This window comes from Ostrea edulis, chromosome 6 (assembly GCF_947568905.1).
Source record: "Ostrea edulis chromosome 6, xbOstEdul1.1, whole genome shotgun sequence".
Taxonomy (NCBI): Eukaryota; Metazoa; Mollusca; class Bivalvia; order Ostreida; family Ostreidae; genus Ostrea; species Ostrea edulis.
The window spans coordinates 60,926,006-60,941,290 of NC_079169.1; the positions used below are offsets into that span (position 1 = coordinate 60,926,006).

The 15,285-nt window shown below is 36.8% G+C and overlaps 1 long non-coding RNA gene across 1 annotated transcript; it reads left to right on the top strand.

The window, feature by feature from the left end:
• The first annotated feature begins 3,858 nt into the window (after positions 1–3,858).
• On the top strand, positions 3,859–5,795 carry LOC125646705 (uncharacterized). Its single transcript, XR_007359801.2, has 3 exons — positions 3,859–4,008; positions 5,364–5,489; positions 5,726–5,795. It is a non-coding gene; the product is annotated as an uncharacterized LOC125646705 (long non-coding RNA).
• The last annotated feature ends 9,490 nt before the right edge of the window (positions 5,796–15,285 follow it).

The window sequence follows — 15,285 nt, forward strand, 5'->3', positions numbered from 1 at the left end:
AATATACAATTTGAATAAAATAATTCCTTGGTATAGAAAAAATTCAGTTAAAGATTTCACATTTATTCCTTGTGAAATTACGACGGCGTATTCGTGCCAATTCAACCTAGCAGAAAAAATAAAAATAAATCGTTTCTACGATTTATTAAATCGTAGAAACGATTTAAAAAGTCGTTTCTACGATTTAGAAAGTCGTTTCTACGGTTTAGAAAATCGTTTCTACGATTTAGAAAATCGTTTCTAAGATTTATTAAATCGTTTCTACGATTTAAAAAGTCGTTTCTACGATTTAGAAAGTCGTTTCTACGATTTAGAAAATCGTTTCTACGATTTTTAGGTCTCAGGTGACATATTGCAATTGATCGTCGTCCGTCATCGTGCGTTAACAATTGAACATTTTTAACTTCTTCTTGAGCTTCTTTGGGACGATGTGTGAATTAAAGAAGAGGCATAATGTTGATTTAGACTTGTTTATATATGTGAATATATACATATGAGTTATGATATGTTAAAATCTCTGTCTTAAGTAATTAATGAGACCTATGTACCTTTTGTTTTATTTTTGATAATCATCATTCTTGTTGAAAACGTGTGATATGTTTACGTTTGGAAAGAATAATGAAGTTCTAGCGAGCCGCTATCCTACTGATACCAGATGAATTTCTTATTTTTTGGTAATCAGCATTTGATTAATTCATATTCGGACGAACGAAGTAAGGGAGAATGAAATACTGTATATCACGTCCAGCTCATCCATCCTCTTCCATTTGTGCTTAGCTCAGCTCAGTTTCAAAGATTTTCATTAACTTCATAGTATCTTAGCAAGCAATTAACAATTACCCTCGGACTTTTGTTTGATTTTCCAGCTTCCAGCCATATGATGTGGCGCGAAAAACCGTCAATACACTCATGAATTGCTATACTAAATGGTTTCAGCTTGTCATTTCCATTAATATGCCAAATATAATTCGGACCTTTGCTGCTGTACACTCTTCATTTTAATATGTTCCTTTTCCGTATATGCATGGACGCCTTCTGGGTCTTGTATCAGTGGCAGATTCAAGGGAGTGGGCGCAGCCGGCGCCCCCTAAAATTTTCAAACTCTCGAAGATATAAATGACAATTTTTTTCATTGAATTAATTTTATTGGGAGAACTTACATATTTTCCAAAACCCCTTAAATTTGCGTCATTTTATTAATTTCACCTTATTAAAAATGATAGGAAATAGTAAAAATGACTACACAGGAGACATATGTCAAGCCCTATAAAATCTATGAGCTTCCGGGGGCTTCCCTGGGCCCCACCCTGGACCCACTGGGAACCTCAAGACGACCCCCAGCCTCATAAATTTGCGCCCCCTAACCGCAATTCCTGGATCCGCCCCTTTGTATGGAAAAAAACCGTCTGATATCCTCATGGGAAACCCTGTTACCAGCTTTCCAGTAAATTCATCTGTACCTATGAAGTTGGTCACAATACTCTATAGTTTCCTCAATGAAAAGGGCAACATCGCAAATATATTAATTAGATTTGTATTTCCGTTGGAAAAGGCCCAAAGTTGCAGAAATCCTTTAAATAGTTTTTTCTTTTTTCATTAATAATAATGCGGTACTTGTGAGCTAAGCAACAGCTATTTCGGAATAGCAGTCTCTTCTCAAAATATCGTTTAACTACATGTAGCTTCTCTCGCTTTTCCATTATCATCAAGGTCAAATCGATTTAAATTGTTTATAAGATAATACAAGAGGCCCACATACCTTATCGGTCACTTGAGTACTAGTTAAAAGTATCACTATAGTCTCAAGGGCTATGCAATCTAGAAATGATTTCCTGTTCTGAATATCTAAGCTCAATTTTAATATTCTGCAACAGTATATTATCAAACAACATGTGTTCTTTAAAAATCTTAATGCCCTCAAAAGTGCATAGACAGATGAAAGGCTTTACATAATATACCGGTAATATATATCAACATTAAACGATATGACTAATTTGAAACCATACTAGAGTCAAAACCCTGGGGTTGCAAAATTAACCTTATTTTGTACATCCTTTTCTGCTATTCTTAAACATGCATTTAGATTTCATAATGTATCACCAAACTTAAAGACGTCCTTCAAATCTTTAAGACAATAATCATTATAATAATTTTGTCACCATCCTGAAACCAAACCCTTACCCCCTGGAATAATGAAATTTACAATTTTTGTAAAAGACCACCTACTCCTTTTAGATATCCATTTAGTTTTAATTTAGTATCAATAGCACTAAAGAAGATGTTATATAAGTGTTTTACACATAAACGTTAATGCTATGTACCAAGTTTGACTTCATCCTGGGGTCAAAACTGCTACCCAGGGGATCATGAAAATTGCAATTTTGGTAGGCCTTCCTGCTCTACATCACTATGCATTTAGTTTTGTTTTTTTTACATATATGTGGTGGTAGAGAAGAAGATTTTTGAAAATTATTCAATTTTGTGGCAGTGTTTGCCCTACTCTTAAGGCCCAAGGGGCGTAGGAGTCCTGAAATTCACCATTTATGTCCCCTTTGTCCTAAAGATGCTTAATACCAAATTTGAAAGGAATTGGAATGATCATACTTATCAAGAAATTAAAAATGTTTAATTGTTAACGCACGATGACAGACGACAACCAATTGCAATGTCACCCGAAACCTAAAAATCGTAGAACGACTTTTTAAATCGTTTCTACGACTTTCTAAATCGTAGAGACGACTTTTAAAATCGTTTCTACGATTTTCTAAATCGTAGAAACGACTTTTTAAATCGTAGAAACGACTTTCTAAATCGTAGAAACGACTTTTTAAATCGTAGAAACGACTTTCTAAATCGTAGAAACGACTTTTTAAATCGTAGAAACGATTTAATACAATGTATATCGTAGAAACGATTTTCTAAATCGTAGAAACGACTTTCTAAATGGTAGAAACGACTTTCTAAATGGTATATATCTTCACTTAGGGCAGTTATGGTCATTTAAGAGTCCATTACTATTTCTGTGCTTTATATAAAAATATTTCGAATGCAATGTGTATCTTGTACGATCCTCTTAAATGTTCGTTAAGTAAATGTACCCCATTTCCAATCTCAATGACCGTGTAGCGTGTGACAGCGTGGCGAGAATTCCATCGTCATCGAAAGCAAGTTTTAGAGACTTGCCTGGATGGTCGAGCGGTCTAGCTCGCTGGTTACATATGTACATGCTGCTAGGAGATTTGGTTCCGCATGTCGTGAGTTCAACCCCGGGTAGGGGCGGAAGTGGGTATCCAGATAAAGTGAAATTTCCTGTGTTTTATATATTATAATATCAGCAGTGAAATGAAGTTTGCAATGTCAGATTCATGTTCCATGTCTGTTTACATTGTTGTGACAAGTTCTGCTAATAGAATTGTTCCATCGACATCAACAGTAATATAAACAAATGAAATAGTAGTACTTACTTATGAAAATGAATATTTTATCTTTAACTTAAGAAACAATTCAGTCACCGAGTTTAAGTATTGAAGATAAATAAAACTTCCTGTATTAATTATTGGAAATACAAACAAAGGATGTCACCTTCAAGGTCTAATATATTGCCAAGGTTGTCCCAGAAAAGACAATTTTATGTTGTGATTCGGAGAACGGGCAAATTAATTAATGTACTAAAAATTGAAAATTTGTAAACAATGGCTGAAGCATATCAAACATAACCGACACACATGTTTCATGTCATTGTTATGTTAATTGTTTCCAATGTAGATTTATTCACGGAAAAATAATGTTTGACGATCAATGTAATTGTGCTTGTTATTGTGTAGTAACAACATAATTAATAGTGTAAAATTAATTCGAACAGTATAAATATCAACTTGTCGAAATGAAAAAATCATTGAGTCCTCTGCTTCTGTGAAATAGTAAACAAAACCCTGTGAACATTCAACATGGGCAGAATCCTTCTCTTGGTTTTCGTTCTTGCAAGCTGCATGGCCTTTACAGCTGAAGGTGGGTAATATTTTTCTCCAAAATTCTACCTATTTACCACTCCAAAATTCTATCATTTTTCTTTCAGTCCGAAAGACAGAGTTCACTGATCTCTTAGATGTTGAATTCTGTGGCATATTTTCTACATGCAATTTTCCCCCACGAGATAATACGTTTTGGAAATGGCAGATTATATTTTTTCAATCAATTTAATTGTAATACATGTATCCTATGTTATATCTGCTTTCCTTCTGCTGGGGGAGGGAGTTAAAAACAAAGCTAAAATTAAAATGGAACAAGGTGAGAATTACATTTCAATGAGTACGAAAACGCAGTATTAAGTCTTCCCCGGAAGACATGTGTCGCCTGCTAGTTCATTCTATATGTAATATATCACGTATAATGTTGAAAAAGTGAATTATTCAAATGGTTTTTGTCAGTTTAATACTCCTTTTAAAGGTTTTGAGAATTACTAAACATTCTTTAACGATAACTTAATTGAAATTGAAAGATGAGACATTATTATGCAATGGAATTTGTGGGAGAATCTGTTTGAAATTAGGACATTTATTAAATGTAGACTGAATGAAAACATATGTTTGAAAATATGTATCAACCTGTTACTGTGCTCTTCAAGACAATGGTAATAACCATAAGTAATTATCTGGTGGGTTTACTGCTTAGTCTTGTTGTCTTTTTATATATCCAATTTACTGTTTCTCAAGAAAAATCATAATTAGTGCTGTTCTGAAATCACATATACTGTCCTTCAGTATGGGAATTACAAATACTGTCCTTTTGTACATAAAAATACTGTCCTTCAGTTAATCGTAAAATAAAATCTTCAGCAACAAATTTTTTTGCTGTAAAAAAAATTCTAAGTCCCGGCAAACAGGAAGTTGATAAGCGACAGATTCGAAAATGTCTTACACAATACTGTTGGCCACACTGATGCTCTGTGCCAAATATCAGGGAGTTGCCCCATGTGGTTCTTGAGAAAAGTGTGACAGAAGTTTTTTTGCTGTAAAAAATTCTAAGTCCCGGCAAACAGGAAGTTGATAAGCGACAGATTCGAAAATGTCTTACACAATACAGTTGGCCACACTGATGCTCTGTGCCAAATATCAGGGAGTTGCCCCATGTGGTTCTTGAGAAAACTGTGACAGAAATTTTTTGTGACGACGACGACGACGCAAGACGACGGATAGTGATCCCTATATGTCGCCAATAACATGGGAGGAAATTTCCCGACATGCATCTCTGTTAAAATCATGCTCCGTTTGTAACCGAAGTCTTTGTCCTGCTTATGACGCTATTCCACTCATTTCACTGATTGTTGCATGACTTATCGAACTGAATTCAATTTTAAACTTCAGCTTGGAACATTTACCCACGTTGTCCCAAGGGCACCTGGCAGGTAGGCACATGCAATATCTGGACCGGATGCAAAATCGGTTATTGCGTAACCTACGGTAGAAAGTATGGCGTATGTTGTAAGCGACGTGAGTACTGCATTTACGTTCTTTGCATTATTATTATTACTGCCATTATTATTTTCTTGAAGTTTCATGAAACTTTCCTTCCATGAAATAGTAATTACTTTGTAGTTTCATTATTTGAATATTTCTGGTTTAAGTTTCCTTTTTCTTTTCATGTCTTTTAATTCAACGAAGCTATCGGAATTCAAAGATAAAAAACTTTTATCCACGAATGACCTCATATGTTTACATAATTTCAGGAGGATTTTACTGAAGTCGTCGTTTCTGAGATGATTATAAGTTGAATCTCAATAAAGGGAATGGTTTAAGTTTTCTCTTTTTGTCGTTTTTGTTTGAAACAACAAACACTACAATTAAGATAATGGTATTGTAGGTGGTTTGTTTCTGCGCATTTAACACCCCCCTACCCCCCATCCCGCCCCCGTGAAAAGATTAATATATAAGAATTTATTTGGTAAGTGAAGGTTTATTCAAAACATTATAAATAATGTATACAAACATTTAATACATCCAATGTATTTTCTTGATATGAAATAAAACTGGCATTTTCCTACTCAATAATAATTTGATTTCATATACAAATAATCCCATTTAGTTGACAAGTAGTAGAGTAGACTATCGCGCATACAGTTTAACCATCTAGTATTCAACTTTCCGTAATCATGGTAGTCCGAATTATTGTTTAATTACATCAGGACATCTTCCTTTTCGAAAGATCAGTTGCTTGCACTTCATCTCCGCACAGTCAGTTAGGACCAGACAAGACGCCACTCTCGACCGTTGTCGGCAACTGCATTGTAGAATCGGAAGTCAAAATTCCAGGCCGACTCCCAACAACTGTCGCCATCGCCATCCCGTCTACAACACATTCGATGGCGAATGTGTTTGACGGTGAAAGGCGTAGTTATCATATCACATGTAAACATATTTATGTTAAAATCGTGCTATTAATCCGAGGCAACATTGCAGCTCTGTTTATTTGCATATAAACATGTGTTGTCATAAGAATAAATACAGAAACAAATTGGATGGGAGACATACCCACACCTTGACTAGAAATATACCCACACCTTGACTAGAAATGCAAAATGTTAAAGTATTGCACAACAGCATTCTTCCAGCCACAATGTTGTTATAAAACACAAATGCGAAGATATACAATATCAATCTTGACTGGAAACTAAAGCAAAAATGGTGCATAACAAAACTGGACACAATTCATAAAGTTGTTATTTAAAAATGCAGTGGGCGAAGTGGAGGTGGAGGTTGCTTTTTCGTCAGAAAATATCCGTGGCAGCACTTCGAATAAACAAAGGTAATGATGCCTTGCGCGGCAATCTGAACTTCTGAAATAAAACACATATGAACTATAATAAAGAAAACTACCGAGATAAATTGCTTTATTAGAAATAAATCAAATGTTAAAATCCAAGTTAACACCGCAGTTCCGTTTGTTTCTAGACAAATCACAACAGAAAACATGCTAAGGTGTAAAATCTGTCATTTATTCTAAATTACGAACACATGTGACCTCTAAAAATAAATGCAGAGACAAACTGACTGGGAGACATACCTGTACCTTGACTAGAAATGCAAGATATTAAAGTATTACACGACAGCTTTCTCCCAGCCACAATATTGTTCCAAAACACAAATGCGATAACTGGAAACAAAAGGGGGCCACGAGACCCTATCGTGTAGGAATATCGATGTTTATTAAAACAACCTTTGTCGGTTTTACATAACCATCCAATACTGGTTGTTGTTTTTCCTAATAAAATAGTTTTGATAAATGATAAGTTTGCTTGATTGATGGATGTTTTCCGCCACACTCAACAATTTTTCAGTTATCTGGTGGCGCCCAGTTTTTATTGGTGGAAGAGAGAACCCAGATACAATGTACCAGGGAAGAGACCACCGACCTTCCGAAAGTAAACTGGGAAACTTTCTCACTTTACCGGCGCGAGCGGAATTTGAACCCGCGCCGACCAGAAGTGCGAGGCCGTGTTAAATGATTAGTGGTTGCATTGTAGCATCAAGTGTATGTTCTGAACATTTATTTGAAAAGAATGACCAGGATTCTAATACATTTTTCAAAAACATATTATTTCCATTTTTAGTTTTTCTCTGGATATACCGGTATTAAATCTAAATCTAGTTGTCTTGTGTTCTTAAACGCAGCAATATACATAACTGCAGAAAATATCTTTTAAACTCTACTTTGTTACCTTTCTTTCAGCGTTATATTTTTTCTCAGGAATTCCTAAACAGTTATTTTCATAACATATTTGCCTTTACAAACGCTACCACCACAACACTATTCTCATTTCCTTTAATGCAAGGTGAAGATAACGAACAGTGATCAATCTCATAACTCCTACAAGCAATACAAATTAGATAGTTGGGCAAACACGGACCCCTGGACACACCAGAGGTGGGATCAGGTGCCTAGGAGGAGTAAGCATCCCCTGTTGACCGGTCACACCTGCCGTGATCCCCATATCCTGATCAGGTAAACGGAGTTATCCGCAGTCAAAATCAGTGTGCCAAGAACGGCTTAACAATCGGTATGAAACACACCAGACAGCATTTGACCCAATGCGAGGTTGTATTGACGAACTAGATCGTTATAACGACCATAGAATTTGCGAAATGCTGACTTCAATCGAGACTGTTGAAATCCCTGTACTATCAACTTGTTTGTCAGTAGCTTACCTCGATTTAAAAACTGACTATACCCAGAACAAGTTCTTGCATATCGAATCAGTTGAGATATATAAACACCATATGCAGGTGATAATGGAATATTGCTACATAAATGTGGGAAGTTTAATGAAAGGTGAAGATAACGAAAAATGATCAATTTCATAACTCCTATAAGCAATACAGAATAGATAGTTGGGCAAACACGGACCCCAGGACACACCAGAGGTGAGATATGGAACCCCAATAAGCCAACATACCCGTCAATTCATTAACTTGCCTGATAGGTAAATTGATCCTAGCTCTCTCACATGTATGCTCTTTCCGATGTTAGTGCTAGCCACAACCACACTTACATGTATGAAGCTGTGGTCATCTAACCCCAACCTACAACTCCTTTGTTCAGAGTCGGATAATAACGGATATAATCGGTTACCAATGCCGTGATAAAATCAACAGAAAAATGTTTTTTTTTTTTTTTTTTTTTTTTTTACTTTTCATCGCTGAGGTTTACTCGCAAACTAATTCGAGCATTTTGTATTTTCTGAGAAGTTTTTATATCGTGGGATTTTTTTTTATCTCCTTTGAGGCTTCGGAGTTGGCGGACCAGCGACCTGAAAGAAAGAATATCGGCTTACCAGCAACCATAAAGTGATACGCTCTGGACTCTCTTCTTCTGTATCTCCTTAAAGGGCTATCGTTGATGTGTCTTGAAGATAGGAAACCTTTTTGGAGGGTCATGGTTTGAGGATAAGAAGCCGATTGAGAGGTTATTTTAGGATATGAAAAACATTTCTAAGATCGTGGTTTTAGGATTAGAAGCAGACAGGGGATTCTTACTCCTCCTAGGCACCTGATCCCACCTCTGGTGTGTCCAGGGGTCCGTGTTTGCCCAACTATCTATTTTGTATTGGTTGTAGGAGTTATGAGATTGATCACTGTTCGTTATCTTCACCTTTCATACTAGAGATTTTTTTTTTTTATCAAAAAACAAATGTCTCCCCAGCTACCCAAATTGGAAGTGCTCCAAATGGAACTTCCTCCTTTTAATGCACTGAATGGTATGGAGGAGAAAACATGAGTAGGAACATAGACAATATGAACTCCAATAAACCACATTGGAGAAGTGTTCACAAACTATTTTACACCCTCCACCCCTCAGATCCACTATAAATTTAAGGACAACAATTGGATCCTGATGTCCCTGCAAAATGTACATCTGCAAATGGCATTGAAGTATTGTACAAAATTTCATGTCTGTCGAATAAGCCATATAGGAGAAGCGTTCACAGGCTATTTTAACATCCTTCACCCCTCTTAGATCCACTAGAATTTCTAGGAAAATAATTGGATCCTCCTGCCCCTACAATATGTACATCAACAAATGGCAAAAGAGCATTGTACAAAGTTACAAGTCTATGCGATAAGACATATAGGAGAAGAAGTGTTCCATCATGCACCTCTCTTATATCCACTAGAACTTTTTAGAAAAATAATTGGATCCTCCTATCCCGACAATATGCACATCTACACATATGGCAATGAAGCATTGTACAAAGTTTCAAATCTATCCAATATGCCATATAGGAGGAGAAGTGATCACAATCTATTTCACATCCTCCACTTCTCTTAGATCCACTGTAACTCTTAGGAAAATAATCGGATCCACCTGTCCCGACAACCCGACAATATGCACATCTATAAAGCAATGGAGCATTGTACAAAGTTTCAAATCTATCCAATAAACCATATAGGAGAAGTGTTCACAAGCTACTTTACATCCTCCACCCCTCTTAGATCCACTATAACTTTTAGGAAAATAATTGGATTCTCCTATCCCAACAATATGCACATCTACAAATGGCAATGAAGCATTGTACAAAGTTTCAAGTCTATCCGATAAGCCATATAGGAGGAGAAGCGTTCATAAGATTTTGTGACAGACAGACTGATGGAAAGTACAAAATAAATATGTCTTCCCCTGAAAGAGGGGAGATATAATTATACTTGGTGGGTACGATATTTAGAAGAAATGAAGGATTTGTTTAACTTAGATGCAATTTTACGGTTGTTTGTTTTGTGTGTGTGTGTGTGTGTGTGTGTGGTTTGTTTTGCTGCAGCTACATGAATGCATAAGGAATTACGCGATTGATAACTGTAGACTACGAGGGCTGTTCGATATGTAATGTGTATTGTACAACAGCGCGATAACGCTTTGCACGATTTCGTGGATGATGTTACTCTTGAATACCTTTCCAACAGTATAAACACGAGCCTTCAGCTTTAAACTTATAGTCATTTCAATAGAGCCAGTCGTTGACCACGGAGTTTATATAAAAATTCAAAACAAAACTCGGTCATTCGGTAATGCAGGTTTTTACTGAATTGGGGGAAGTTTATGGGTTTGATAAGGTATCTTATGTGACAGTTCGTAGGTGGAGAAAGACATTTCTGACTGGCACAGAGTCCGTCAAAGGTGCAGCAAAATCTGACCGACCTCTGACTGTAACAAGCAAGGCTAATGTCTCAGAAGTCAGGGAAATAATTGAAAGTGATGGCAGATACACGATTCGTGACATTGCCAAAGCTGTTGGCATATCGCTATCGTGGGTGCATTTCATTTTGAAGCGTATTTTGAAAGTACGAAAGATTTCTGCCTGATGGATACCACATATATTGACAGATGACCAAAAACGGGTACGAGTAAAAACCGCTAAGCAATTCCTCAAAATGTTTCCCAAATTCTATCAAAGACAATTTGTAAACGTTGTTACTGGTGACGAAACATGGGTTCACTATTTCGAACGAGTAAGAAAAATTGGAAACAAAATATGGCTAACTAAACACGGTAGAAGGCCTGTAGTTGCCAAACGAACCATAAGCACAAATTAAGAAGGTTCAATATTGCATATTTTTCTCATGTGATGGTATAGCTGAAGGCTCAAGTGAGCTTTTCTGATCAAAATTTCTCCGTTGTCTGACGTCGTAAACCTTTCACATTTTTATCTTCTTCTCCAGAACCACTGGGTCGATTTCAACCAAACTTGTCAAAAAGCATCCTTGGGTGAAGGGCTTTCAAGTCTGTTCATATGATGGGCTATGTCCTCTCTAAACGGGAGATAATCACAAAATGCAAAATTAAGGTAGCGTCATTTAAAAATCTTCTCCTTAAGAACCACCGGGCCAGAGGAGCTGACATTTACATGAAAGCTTCCTGACATAGTGCAGATTCAAGTTTGTTCAAATCATGGCCCCAGAGGTAGGTTGGGGCCACAACAGGGGATCAAAGTTTTACATAGAATTATATAGGAAAAATCTTCTTAAGAACCAATGAGCCAGAAGAGCTGGGATTTACCTGAAAGCTTCCTGACATAGCGCATATTCAAGTTTGTTCAAATCATGGCCCCCGGGGGTAGATTGGGGCCACAGTAGGGGATCATAGTTTTACATGGGTTTAATAAATAAAGAAAATCTTTATAAATCTTCTTCTCAAGAACCAATGGTCCAGAAGAGCTGACATTTACATGAAAGCTTCCTGACATAGTGCAGATTCACGTTTGTTCAAATCATGGTTCCCGTGGTAGGTTGGGGTCACAATAAGGGATCAAAGTTTTACAGGGAAAATCTTTAAAAATCGTCTTCTCAAGAACCATGGGGCCAAAGAAGTTGACATTTACATGAAAGCTTCCTAACGTATTGCAGATTCAAGGTTGTTCAAATCATAACCTCCAGAGGTAGATTGGGGTCACAATAGGGGATCAAAGTTTTACACAGAAATATACGGGGAAAATCTTTAAAAATCTTCTCCTCAAGAACCTCTGAGCCAAAAAGAGCTAAGATTTACATGAAAGCTTTCTGGCATAGTGCAAATTCAAGTTTGTAAAAATCATGGCCTCCAGGGGTAGGTTGGCTCCAATATAGGGACTAAGGTTTCACATGCAAATATATATGGAGTCTTCAGATATGGCCCAAGGTGACTCAGGTGAGCGATGTGGCCCATTGGCCTCTTGTTAAATCGAGACAGGCTACTGACAAAGAAGTTGATGGTGCAGGGGTTTTAACAGTCTCATTTAAAGTCAGCATTTCGCAAATTATATTGTCGTTATATATTTCAGAACATTGAAAACGATCACCTTGTAAAATGGAAAATGGTGTATTATACAACCTGTCAATGGGTAAAATGTTGTCTGATGTATTGCATACCAATTGTTAAGCCGTTCTTTACACAATGATTTTGACTACGGGCTCCTCCATTTACCTGATCAAGATATAGGGCTGACGGCGGGTGTGACCGGTCGACAAGGGATGCTTACTCCTCCTAGGCACCTGATCCCACCTCTGGTGTGTCCAGGGGTCTGTTTTTGCCCAACTCACTATTTTGTATTGTTTGTGGGAGTTGTGAGATTGATCTCTGTTCGTTATCTTCACCTGGCACTTGAGTTATCGGACTGTCTCTTGCGCCAAAGGCGCTTACAAGAGTCAATCTTAATTAAAATCAGACTTCTTAGATCCGCGCCGTATACTCTGCGTAAGAAGATCTGACATAACCCGACTAGGGGTCATGTTCATGTGAACTTTATGTCAGCCAATCAGCACCTAGCCTATGAAATCGTCGGTGTGCACAATTCAAGGAAAATGGCTGCGATTGTTTGGTTTGAAAGAAATCATATCACAGCTAGATGCGACGTCACAATGCACCGTTTATGTCGACCAGGGATTTTTTGGGGGGTCTGTAGGGGCCGAAATAAGGTCCCATTCCCAATGCTAAAAAGCAGGTATTTTCCCCAATTTTTGCTTTGAAATTATCAAACAATGAAAACAAATCAAAGTAGGTTAGCCTTATTGTTCATATATCTTCTTGACAGGCCCACAGGTTACAATTTTTGCTTCAAATTGTTAAATAAACCGAATTGTTGGCCTCTGCTTATTTGAATGAGGTAAGCTTTGACCAAATTGAAAGTGAGAAGGAGTCCAATTGGTTTGGTTTTCTCCCTATTTCTTTATATGGAACAATTTTCCCAATTTTCAAGCAAATGTTGTTATTTTTCCCCAATTGAAAAGGCCCAGGCCCTTGAAATCAAAACCTTAAAAAAACCTGTCAACTGGCATTATATTTCTCGCGTCGATTAAGTAAACCATCTTGAAAACTATTCAAATCGTACCCATCCCTATTCACACAAATGGTAATTCACAATTGATTTAATTTGGGTGTATTTTATATCGTAGGTGTTGTTGTTTGTATGAACGGAATAGATTAAGATTCGTTATGTGAGAATATACAATTTTACAGTGTGGAATAAACTTCGTGGGAGAGAGATTACGGCAACTTGTTTACGATTGCCGGGAACCGCCTAAATAGCCATCATTGTCTGTATGGCGCAATCTGACTGGCTGATAGTTCTCATGAATATTCCAAGCCAAAGGTCATGCGGACGTGACCTTCTATGGGGGTGATGTCAGATCCTATTGTAGCTAAATACGATACATTACTGTATTTGTGGAATGTTCACTTTAAGATAAAATGCGCATTTGTGTAGTCTTTGTTTGGGGACCATTTCCAGGATAATGATTTGTGGATAAGATGTCTATTAATGGAGTCTCAGTATGTTTGATCGATTGATTGGGTGTGTTTTTTACGTCCCGTTGAGATTTTTCACTAATACTACGACGTCAGTTTGAGAATAAGACCCCTACAGGTGGATCGTGATGTAAAAATAACGAACGTATTTGGACGTGAGGTACTAAGGGACAAACTTTGCTTCAAATTACATTGTACATGTATATGATGAAGTTTTAAAAACATCTTTGTGAATGTCAAATAAAAACCCTCAATTGGGTTTTTGGACGTACACTGTATTGTAAGTGGTAAACAGGAACAAAATATGTTTCACTGTGCATTGTGTGCCAAATATATTACACACTAGATCAACTAGATGTTTACTATTATAAATGTTTGTATAGCATCAACATCTTTCGTTACCTAGCTGTGCATTCTCTGGAAAGATCAGTATGTTCCGATCAAGAGACAGATTGAACGGTTACTGACCATCATAAACGTACACGTACATTTTATTAGTGCTATGGGCGCATTTTTCATGCCAACGAAGCGCATGTTTTATATTCAAAGTGATGTTGATGTCTTTTAATGTGTCTCAAATATCTATCTTGGACTAATATTTCTTCATTGTCAGTGGCATTGCTCTTGAAAAATAAACCATGGTTCATTGTCACACCAAATTATTTGGTCATAAGCTTTTGTGTGAACTATAAGGTTCAGCTTTCTACTACTCCACCATGAAATGGCTGGGTCATATAGTTTCACCCTTTTTCATACTTCTGTCAATCCTTCATAATTTACTTATTTACTTTCCGCTCGTTATCTCCGTCGCAGATGCACATTGTTAGCAGGAATTTGGTATATTCTCTCTCTCTCTTGATTTTACGTAGATTTGTACCAGATGCTTCTAGGATTGATTTTTAAATAAAAAGGGAATTGTCCTCAAAAGTAACGCATGTTGTGTCCCTATAACAATCAATATGCAATTTTTCATGTCTACATGAAAGGTGAAGATAACGAACAGTGATCAATCGTATAGCTTCCACAATCAATACAAAATAAGATAGTTGTTCAAACACGGACCTCTGGACACACCAGAAGTAGGATCAGGTGCTTATGAAGAGGAAGCATCCCCTGTCGACCGGTCATACCCGCCTTGAGACACTCGGAAGTTAACACATTGTCTGGATTGTATTTTACTATTCCACCATAGTATATGCTCTTAAAATTGCTCATTTTGTCAAAATATCTTCACTTTTCATTAATATTCTAGCTAAAGAAATTTTTGAAAAACAAATATAACTTAATAATTCTTGGGTCTATGCTAAGTTTTGAATTTTTTTCTACAACCTCTATTTTAAAAAATTGGGGAAAGGATTGACACACCCTACACAACTAAAACAAATCCTCATTGCTTAAAGTGCAAACACTTTAAACCTCAATCAATTACTTATCCTTTATCTTTAAGATTGTCTATGATCTGAATTAAAATTCATTTCACTGAGCTTTGTGTAAATCACCTAGGAAAATTCCCCCGTA